At 32.6% G+C, this 7,976-nt stretch overlaps 1 pseudogene; it reads right to left on the reverse strand.

Annotated features, from left to right (window-relative positions):
• LOC108300402 overlaps positions 1 to 5,863 on the reverse strand; it is a 12,848-nt pseudogene extending 6,985 nt beyond the window's left edge.
• Between the last annotated feature and the right edge of the window lie 2,113 nt (positions 5,864 to 7,976).

The following is a 7,976-nucleotide window of genomic DNA, read 5'->3' on the forward strand; positions in this document are numbered from 1 at the left end:
ATATATATATATATAAATTTTTTTTGAGATGGAGTCTCACTGTTGTCGGCTGGGCTGGAGTGCAATGGCACGACCTCGGCTCACTGCAACCTCTACCTTCCGGGTTCCAGCAATTCTCTTGACTCAGCCTCCCAAGTAGCTGAGATTACAAGCACCCGCCACCATGCCTGGCTAATTTTTGTATTTTCAGTAGACATAGAGTTTCATCATGTTAGCCAGGCTGGTCTCCAGCTCCTGACCTCAGGTGATCCACCTGCCTCATCCTCCCAAAGTGCTGAGATTACAGGTGTGAACCACAGTGCCAGCCTCTTTTTATTTCTTAATACCAATTTCAGTAACTTGATTTAAGTAACAAAAACAAGAGTTCAAGAAATAGATTTATAAATAAATGTTTTCTACCTTTTGAGCTTCCTTATAAATGAATAACTTTTCTACCAAGTAGACTGTGTACTTTTAAAAAAAGGAAATAGTCTTTGTCATGAAAGATGCTCTCTCAAAGTGTTTTAGTCCCCCAGATGCCAAAATCTTATGACTTCTTAATGATTGCTTTTTTTTCTCACTCACTAATGGAAAAATTAAGTCCTTACTTTTTAAGATATTATGGAGGTGTGTATAATGTCTTATGGGATATTTACTCTTCCTAATCACAAATACATTTCATGATATATTATAGAAAATGCAATGAATTTAGGAACAATAAATCATTTCTAAAAGACAGCTTTATTTTGATGTTGATTTGAGAATTCTACCTAGGAACAACAGCAGCAACAAAACCTTGCGTACCGACCCCAAGATAAATAAAACTTGGCACAAGTGTGAATAGGATTCTTCAAATATACTTTAATCAGATTGAATATTTTGGTTAAATGCTTGTAATAAAAATTTGCTGTAATTCATAGAGATGCTTTCTTAATAATGGGTTTGCTCATAGGATACATATACATAGTGAGATGGGTATTTTTATCATTTATATCATTTTATCGTTTATGGAAATTATGATAAATTATTTTATCATTTAAATCTAACCCTCAAGTTAGATTCTAACTCCTTTATAATGCCAGTTATAGTGAATACATATTTATTAATTAAGTTTCCTAGAATTATAACTGAAAACACAACTAAAAACAAAGGGAGCCGGGCACGGTGGCTCACGCCTGTAATCCCAGCACTTTGGGAGGCCGAGGCGGGTGGATCACGAGGTCAACAGATCGAGACCATCCTGGTCAACATGTTGAAACCCCGTCTCTACTAAAACTACAAAAAATTAGCTGGGCATGGTGGCGCGTGCCTTTTATCCCAGCTACTCAGGAGGCTGAGGCAGGATAATTGCCTGAACCCAGGAGGCGGAGGTTGCGGTGAGCCGAGATCGCGCCATTGCACTCTAGCCTGGGTAACAAGAGCGAAACTCTGTCTCAAAAAAAACAACAACAACAACAAAAAAAACAAAAAACAAAAAAAACAAAGGGAATACAACTCCAGCCAGCTTCTCAAAAGGAAAAATTACAGAATTATGTTGAGCCATGGTGAAGAATCCAAGAAGCAGGTAAACAACTAAGAATGAAAATCCAGGAATCTCACAGACTTTTTAATCTAAAATACTAAGGCTAAACTGACTTAGTTTTAAAGATATTCAGAAACCAACTTCTCATTTAGAAATGTCCAATTTCTGAGGACAAAATATCTGATTTTTCTAGCTTGAGCAAACTGCCCACTTGACTACCAGAGACAGGTTTCTGCATCACAGTTGTGTGCCCTAGTGGAAGTGAGGGGCAGATTTCAACAAATGAAATTTCCAGAAAATGAGGGTCAATGTAAGGTTGGAAGACCTTCCCAAATTGAATCCAGACTTATCACATTGGGAATTGTACTGGATACCACCCTATATGAGATCATATGAGTTTGAGACACTGTCCTTGAAGAGTTTACAATCCAGTTTGGCAGCATAATAATAAGACTGATGGGGAGATAAATACAAACAAATAATTCAAATAATAGTTGAAGGAAATAAAACCATAGATATCCGAAAGCACTGTGTGCTCATTGATTTATACGTTGTACAGAGAATAGCAGGGAGCAGGCCAGAAAGATTACTTAAAAGTAGAATAGCTAATGGAAGTTTTGTACTTCATAACATTTCTTTTTTGAAACGAGGTTCTTTTAATGTTTCCTCAGAAAGCATTTTAGGTGGAAGAAATTCACTGGCAGATGAGGTATAATTCCTTTTCCTTGATTAAAATAATAAAATTCCGGGTAGAAGCTGTCAGGCCGAGACTTTGTACTATACCCACTTATGAATAGCTGCACAGATTTTATTGTGTATGATCTTCCAAGTGGGATAAAGCTGTGTATGTATGTTTGATTTATGAAACTGTAATATTAAAATACATTCAGAAAAATTGTTTTATTGCCTTAAGATTTGGGAAAGAAATGTCTTCTTAGTTTTAGTATGAGATATTTCTTTATGGGCACAATAAAATGCAGATTGAATGTTGATGATAGGAATTTGATCATTTTTAAAAATGCTGGTTTTGATTTTGTTTAAATTATGTTTATCTTGTTGTATACATTTTTCCTCAACTTTTGACACTTTGCCTAAGGAAATTAAGTGTCTGCATGATGCTTGCTTTCTTTTTATATTTGTGTATATTTTTTGATATAATGGGAGTTTCTTCAAATTTAAATGTTGTTGCATGGTTACATCCTGAAATATTAACTTACAAACAAGGTGATAAAAAAACATCTAACAATTTGCCAAGCAATGCCATCATGCTTAGACAAGGGCCGATAATTCTTCCCTGGTAAAACAGCAGTTTGATCTGTGTCAGGCACTCTCTACGCTGGCACCCACAAAGCCATAAAGCTTTCATGTGATACTGAAATTACGTATACATGTAAAACACATTTCCAATGGAAGAAAATGTTATGTGCTCTTTGATAAAATGTTTTAACTACTCTGACATGGACCTTATGAGACTCAAATCAATTATGAATATTGAAGGTATAAATTCATCTTCATAAATAATAAACTCATGAAACATTTTAGAAACTTGTATTTCATTCTGAAATTTAGAAAACAGCATCTATTTTAACAATTTTTAGGTGTGTCCTAATAAAGGGCTTATAAAAACTATTTTTATAGAACAAGGCCTGTTGAATTTTCAAAGAAGTATTTGATAACATGTTTACACTTTGTGAAATTTTTTGTATGATAGGAATTCCAATGAGTTACAAATGTTTGTGGAATGGGCACATTTCTAAGTCTAGCTAGTATACCTGGTAAATAGTAGAGACAACCCATGAAGGGTAGGACAAATGAACACCATATGATTGCATTATATACTTTTTGCATTAATTTTATCAAATAAACAAACACCTTGATGTATCACCTTTTCCATTCCAACAAAATACTTCTTATTCTGCATGTTAGTTAGCCATTTGAAGAGCTTCTAAAAAGATTATTTAATATATCTGAATATATTTTCTTAGCTTTAAATTCCTCCCTTTGGGAATAAATATGAAATTTGTTTACTGTGATAGAGTAAGTGAATGACAGTTCTGCTTCATACTCTGAGAAACACACTCTACTTTCATCAGGTTTGTTTCATGAGGTTTCATCAGTTTTGTCACTAAAATATTCTCTATAAAGTCCAATCTATAGTCTCTTCATGGCAATGAGTCACCAAATACTTAAACTATTAAGTTACTGCATGATCTTTTTTTCCCCAGAATAAATTACTTAGGTTCTTTATCATGCTTCAAAAGCAACTCAGACCCTAAGCACAGTTCTAAGCTGGTCAAGGTTTACCCTATCACGCAGCCTTCTGATTCTGCAAACTGTTTCTCCACTTTGAGACTCTTCTTTCCATTTATAATTACAACAATGTCCTCCTGGCACCCTTTATGGGTACTATTATCAAGGAAGAATCAAAATTTATTTCCAGGGACAATAAAGGACTCTTAGCAATTTTAAGTATTGTCTTCCTGACAATGCGTATATTTCCACTAAAAATGAGATCAAAACCTTGAATTTAAACTTGGGTCTTAATACCTTTGAAAATATAATGTAAAAATGTAAACAGGTTGGCCGGGCCTGGTGACTCACGCCTGTAATCCCAGCACTCTGGGAGGCTGAGATGGGTGGATCACCTGAGGGCAGGAGTTCAAGACCACCCTGGCCAACATGGTGAAATCCCACCTCTACTAAAACTACAAAAATTAGCCAGGCACAGTGGCATGATGCTGTAATCCTGGCTACTCGAGAAGGTGAGAAGAGGAGAATCACTTGAACGCAGGAGGCAGTGGTTGCAGTGAGCTGAGATGGTGTCACTGCACTCCAGCCTGGGAGACAGAAGAAGACTCCGTCTCAAAAAAATAATAGTAATAAATGTAATTAGGCACTTCTTTAGAAGAAAAAGGTACGCACAATTTTCCACAAAATCTTAAGGAAAGATAATATCTGGGAAAGCTATCCAAGTAATATATGTTTTAAAATCACTGTAAAATGAATAAACATGTTAGGATATAATTTTGAATATCCATGAAAAAATATTTTCTTAATTCTAGAGTTTTCCTTTCATCCATGTACATATGGCTACCCTGGCATAAAGGATATTATTTTTCCTAATATTTAATATTTTTTTAAAAAATCAAAACTCGTTTTCATTTCCTTATAATCTCTCATTAAATGCAGTATTTTATGGTGGTTGTAAAACTCCTAGGAAGTGTTAACTGATCCAAATTAGAATGCTGTGTAACAATTCCTCTGTTTTTCAATGCTACGTTCTTTCTAAATACAAAATTAGATAAATTAAATAGAAAGCTTAGATAAAGTGTTGCACGTATCCTACAAACTTTCATGCAAATATGGCTTTTCATTTTTTAAGCAACAAATGTAAATTTCTCTATCTGTCTAATTATGTGGCATACATTAATTAGTAGTATTTGGAAAGTTACATGTAGAAACTGATATCCTATCTTGATAGCCAGCTATTGAACTATAACAACTACAAATCAATGTATAAAGCTAAAAGCCCAAGTTTTGCATTTTTATTTCATAATCACTTTGTATCAATATTATTTTAGCTTATTAACTAGTATGTCACCAGTAAGCTTTTAAGATATTTCTATGTATAGTTAATATTATAATCAGTAAAAACTATTTTACAAGAAAACTCATAGTCCTGAAGTTACATATGAATTAAAGGTAAAATCTATGATATCTTAGTACTGTTTTTTCCAGTGTAATCTATCTATAATTCACATTGCCTAAGTAATCTTAAATATAGACACTAGATTGAGGGTATTTGCAGAGTACCAAGCTGACAAATAGAGTGTTGGCTATTATTTCTGTTTGAAAATCAGAGGTTTGAGTTATTCATTTTGTAGTCTGACAGTTATCACTACAATTCCTTGAATTCCCAAAGCTTTTCTTATGGCTTCCTCAAGGACGGCTATCGTGTCTTAGCTACTGCAATGACAGATGGGATATAACGTGTCATGTGATTGATAACTCTGGAGCCATAGTACTTAATCCTTCTAATACTAATAGCTACATTATCATAGAGATTTATGAGAATGTCAGTTTCAAGTTCCCAGTTCCATTCATGGGTTTTTAAAACTTCAGCTGCAAAAAACATGCATCCATCCCATTAATTCTAATTATCATGGTTCATCTTCTCAGCAGTTTTGCACTCCGGAACCTTTCAGTGCAAATTAACGTACCAAAAAAGTGTATTAATTAATATTTGTAGCTTTTAATTTCTGCAAGAGTGTTGTCTGGAAGCAGCTGGCAGTACAGGGCCGCTGCTATTGAATCTTTGCCAAACAAGTGCAGATGTAATTTTGTTATCTCTTGCTTAGTCATTTACGCAAATTAATTTGAACAATTAGCCTTTTACTGGTCCTTCATGAATCATGCAAAAGGGATCTGCCAAAAATTGCTAGTTGACAGAAAAGAATTGGTTAATGCTGTGCATTTTGTGGGAAGGTAATGCAGAGGGAAACTCAACATTATTTTAGACTATAGACAATTGCCTAAATGTTCTATTGTAAGATCTACTTCACACTCACAAACAAACTTGAGAATTCCCCTTAATAAAGAATAAACCTGCATTCTAGAGAAGGTGCAGTTCATAGGAGGACTCAAATCTTTCCTGTAATAGCCAACTTGAATATGTCTTAATCATGTCTATATGCAAAGTAGGAAAAAAGCATTCATTAAAAACAGAAATTAGTGAACTAATATTGGCTGCTTTTCAGGTCACACTTCTCACTTTTATTTACTCAGTATTTGTGTACATATGTTTTTATGTAATCATTTATTGATTATGTAAGGTAGATATAACACACATTTGTTGCCTCATTTGATAGCTTCTAATAACCTGAGAAATTAATGATGGAGAGTACTTTAAAATAGTTAAATATATAGTTATTATATTAGATGACCTGCTTAAAAAAGGCCTTAAGTGAAATACATGTAATTAAATCACCTCAGAAAGAATAGAGTTCTATTTTTCATGGGTTAATAGTAAGTTACCGCTGTCATAAAGGGCACAAAAAATAGTAGTTATAAAATTTGCAATTCTTCTCCTTGGAGTCAGTACAAACTACCTGTGATTTTATGTTTTTACTTTAATTCCACTTTCTTGGCATTTTCAAATACTGAAGCTAAGATTTTCTCTAATTTTATGTATAGGTGATTGTATACTATTAAAAATCAAATCAAAGCTCACAGAAAAGTCTTTCTTTATTTTGTATAAAATTAGTTTAGAGAGGCCTCAAAAACTTTTTCATGGTGTATGCTAAAGTATATTGACTGTTACATGTTTACATGTTTTAAAGACATATGTATGTTCACATATATTATCATTGGCTAAAATGTGTCATTCTATCTTCTTCTTACCATTTGATTTTATAGAAAATTATTAATCTCAGAACATAGCTATCAGAAAAGAGAATTGAAAAAGAAATGGCTTATTTAGTTAAGTGCCTCTCCCAGCATAGATAGATCTTAAAGGTAAGTGCACTTGAGATAGGATTCATGAACCATCTACTGTGGAATATTTTAAAAATCCAAGTTACTGATCATTATATAAATAATATAAATCGTTTTAATCATCAAGAATGTTTAAAACTGCAAAGTGATTGTTTTCAATCAATTTTTTGCTACATAATGTAACTTAAACTTTCCCAAATATACTTTCTGCAAATCGAGTATTAATGAAAAAATTAAATCAAATGTTTGAAATATTTTAAATTCTCATTTATAGAAAATCTTCTTTGATCTCTCTGGTGGTATTAGTCATCTTCAACGTAATTTGTTTTGGATAACTTCAGTTTAAAAAAGTGTCAAATCAAACTCAATCTGAGTCCAGAGAATGTTTAGGTAACATGAAAATTTTTAAAACATAATTAGTTTTATCTTTTTCTGTTTAAAGAAGTGACATTTGCTCAATGCTGAAAGTTGAAAACTATAAGGGAGAAGAAGTATTAAAACAAAATGAATTCTAATATTTTTGCATGATAGCTACCATTAACATTTTGGTACATTTCATTTTCATCTTTAATCTGCGTATATTTTTGACAAACATCGCCATGACAAAGTAGTAAAATACCACTAAGATAAAAAATCATCTTACTATTAAAACAACTTTATTAATATTATTTTAATAAATTAATGATTTTTAAATTTAATTGCCCATTTTGATATTGCTACATGTTAAGTTGTGTCAATTATTTTTAGTTATAAATTGTAAAGCAATGGACACCTTTACTTATGAACTCTTCCTATATTGTAGCAGTTAAAATGTAGTCAAGTTCTTTAGACCTAAATCTTAGGGGATTATATGGTTCAATGATGTGAATATTTTGAAAATTAATACATATTGCTTCATTTTTTTTTTAAATGACTCTACTTTTTCATATAAATAAGAGAAAACTTAGGAGACTACATCTCTAACAGCAATAAATATTATCAT

This window comes from Cebus imitator, unplaced genomic scaffold, assembly GCF_001604975.1.
Source record: "Cebus imitator isolate Cc_AM_T3 unplaced genomic scaffold, Cebus_imitator-1.0 Scaffold27, whole genome shotgun sequence".
In the NCBI taxonomy this organism is placed as follows: Eukaryota; Metazoa; Chordata; class Mammalia; order Primates; family Cebidae; genus Cebus; species Cebus imitator.